The 3,387-nt window shown below is 45.5% G+C and overlaps 1 pseudogene; it reads right to left on the bottom strand.

Moving 5' to 3' along the window:
• Nucleotides 1–1,198: 1,198 nt before the first annotated feature.
• Nucleotides 1,199–1,875, bottom strand: LOC101989666 (annotated as a pseudogene).
• Between the last annotated feature and the right edge of the window lie 1,512 nt (nt 1,876–3,387).

Genomic DNA, 3,387 nt, shown 5'->3' with positions numbered 1-3,387 from the left:
AATTGCTGTCCTTATCAGCATGTTGTCTAGAAACACTTGTGTGTGTGTGTGTGTGTGTGTGAGAGAGAGAGAGAGAGAGAGAGAGAGAGAGAGAGAGAGAGAGAGAGAGAGAGGGTCTGAGTGAGTAGTGGGGAGGAGAAAGAGTTTGAGAGACAGTTTTCATTGGTTATTAATAACTTCTCAAGACAGGAAAGTAGACAGAAGATTTGGGTGTGGCTATGCCGTACATCTCTCCTACTTAAAATAAACTTTCAGAAATAAGACTTTACATCAGATTTAGTAAGCTCAAAGAAGTTTATGTCATTGATTGTATGTGAATACCATTATGTAAATAATATCAGGAAGAAAATTATTAATTTAAAAATTTAGTGTGTGTAGTAATGTATGCCAGCTTGTGCCCTCCCTGGCAAGGTTCTCAGTGCCTCCGAGCTTGTTGACCACAGTTCTGTCTTTAGGTTTTCTGAGCCATTGTCACTTCCCTGCCATGCAAGAGATTTGGGGACGACTCCCCCACTCTTTGTATGGGAGCACATACAAAAACATGTACTTTGACAAAAAGATGTAGTTGGAGGTAGATCATGGCTGCTTTTTAAGATGATACAGCATGTGTTTATTTATCTGCCTTCTCTCTCCTTCTCTGACTGACTGTCTTATTCAAATAGATCATAATATGCTTTTTCCATAGTCACTAATACCTTGCAAAAATTCTTCCCAGGCAACTGGTATAACAGCCATTTTCCTGCTGATGGGTTTTCCTCTCTCTCGCTCACCTCCCTCCCCTCTCCATCCTCTGCCCCCCTTCTGTGACCCACACAATTTATTTTAATTAGCATCATGAATAATCCTTTTATGAATAAATCAGATCATCATGTTTCTGCTCAAGACCCCAAAATGACTCTCCATTTCATCGCCAATTGAAAATCAAAGCCCTAATATTATTTACATAATGATATTCATATGTAATCAATGACTTAAATCGCTTTTTTTTCGAGCTTGTAAATATATTGGAAAACAGGCAGAGGACAAAGCAGAGCATTTTCCAGTTGTGGCCCAGAGCCACAGAACTCACCCACACATTTGTGAAAATTTAACCCCAGGACACAGCAGTGCACAAGCTAAGAACCAGTTCTAAAGTGCAGGTAGGGAGAAGGGTCAGTGAAAGGCAAACATGGAGGGGCGAAGCTTGCAGTATGTCAGAGGCAGGGGGGGCAGCACCTGCCCAGGCCACATTAATTCCTCAGGGCTGCCAACCCTAAGACAGTGGGTCTTCCCTGCAGGCACAGCGCTTTTGCCCACAGTAGAGGCAGCCTCTGGAAGTTGCTTGTGCTGGTTACTTTTCCCAACTGAGCTGCACAGTGAGGCTGTCTATCCGCTCCTTAGGGGTCGTCAGACATCGTAGCCAAGCGTGCAGGATCTCCAGTACTGATGTGTACATGTCCAGGTCCTGGACTGGCTGCTCCAACCTGCATTCATCACTGCAGACACCTTCTGTGGATCCATGGAACTCAAGGCCTTGCCTAGAGCTCTTGTCACTTGTACTGAACTCTGAGTCAGTCCCTTCTTGATCACAGTTGTCTGCACCTTAGAGACCACTGCATCAACATGGGACTTGTGAGCAAACTCCTCCGTTTTCCTCTTCACTTTGGCCTGCTCAGCCTTGGAGTCCTTCTCTGCCCTTTTGGCTAGCTTCTCCAGTTGCTTCACCAGGAACGTCAACAGGACTAGTGGATGGTCCATGGCCAAACAGGCAGCATAGGGGTGTGGCAGCACAGGACACCCCCACTGATATTTGAAAAGTAGGAAACGTTTGCAAACGTGGAGAGGGAAAAGCAATCACAAACATAACAAACACATTAACACACCTTTCCAGCTCTTGATCACACATATAGATATGCCCGTATCTTGGAAATGAATTTCAGCAATACTGTAAAAAAGACTGTTTTTCCAGGCAAATTCAACTTGCCATCAGAGTAGCATTATCAGGGCTCTGAGGATGGCTACCAAATAACCAAAGTGAGTCCTTAGTGAACCTGGCACCGGATGATGGAGGGAACCGGTTCTAGGTACATGGTGGCTGCGGCCATTGCCACAGGTTCTGACTGGCTTGATGAACTCTGGCATCTGGTAGACACTCTCCCCAGCCAGGGAATTCAAGGAGATCTTCTCAATGGTTCCCTCACCCTAACCTTCAATACGACTTGGAACCGCAGCGCTTAGGCTGCACACCACCCGCATCCTGCAGGCATCCTCCCTCGGAGACTCAGTGCAGGTAGCAGCTGTCAGGAAGACAAGGTATGTGTTCTCTTCCCCGACACTGCCCCTCCACCTCATTAACTCAAACAGCTTTTATCGTCTCTCTCTCTCTCTCTTAGTTAAACCTCACTCCTCCAACTTCCAAATAAAATACATAATACTTACATTCATACATACATAAACACACTGTTTGCAGGAATCTTCTTATAATTCTTGATTTGGATCCTGAAATAGCAGAATTATACATTTCCCCCTCAGTCAAGAGATTCAAATATACTAAAATCATGAAAGGCATAAAAATATCTTTTCATCTTATCTAAGTCACAAATGGTAGTAAAGGGAAGTTAAAATTATAGAATCTAATTCTTCTATCTTATATAAACAAGTACACAGGAAGTAGACCTAGCAGCTGGTACCCTGTACCCTGCCCAGCCGTCTGAGAAATGAGACAACAGAAAAGCTTCAGAGGGCCTTGGCCTTGCAGACCAATCCCTGCTCCGGGGAGACATGACCTTGGCTGTATCAGGAAAGTTCCTGCCTAGGCTGGTAGCTTTGAAAAGTGTGAGTCATTATCCAGTCACCAACCAGAGGCTCAATCTTTCAGAGAGGAGAAGGGGAGGGGGATGGGACTTGAGAACCGGGCTTCCTGGGTCCAGTCAGAAACCCAGAATAGCAATTTACTGATGGGAGTCAGGTAGGTGTAACTTCCCAGCAGATCCGAGCTGAGATTCTGTCTCTAGGTGACGTCACGGAGAGTCAGCCGAACACCAGATGCTGTGGCTACAGCAGTGAACAAGACAAACTAGGACTCGCCCTTGCGTGCTTGGCATCTGTTCATTTTCTCTCTGTAGGGAAAGCCACACACAAAGTCAATTTATGATCAGAAGGTTGTGTCGAGAGCCTGAAAAACAAAAGCAAAATTACAGTAAGGCGCGCAACGTTAGCGAGGGAGTGGCACCAGCCCAGCAGGTCATGAAGTTAGGTCTGCCCAAATGTGGGTCCGTGGGTCCTGGCAACGGTAACTAATTTAGGAGGGGGGGTACCTTGCGTGGTACTGGGATTGAACTAGAGTCTCATACATGCTGAAGAAAAGCTCAGACACTGAGTTACATCTTCCCTATTCCGACTGCTTTT

Source organism: Microtus ochrogaster, chromosome 8 (genome assembly GCF_000317375.1).
Source record: "Microtus ochrogaster isolate Prairie Vole_2 chromosome 8, MicOch1.0, whole genome shotgun sequence".
NCBI classification, from domain to species: domain Eukaryota; kingdom Metazoa; phylum Chordata; class Mammalia; order Rodentia; family Cricetidae; genus Microtus; species Microtus ochrogaster.
Note: the sequence above shows the minus strand (reverse complement) of the source record. Positions and strands in the feature narration are given on the sequence as shown.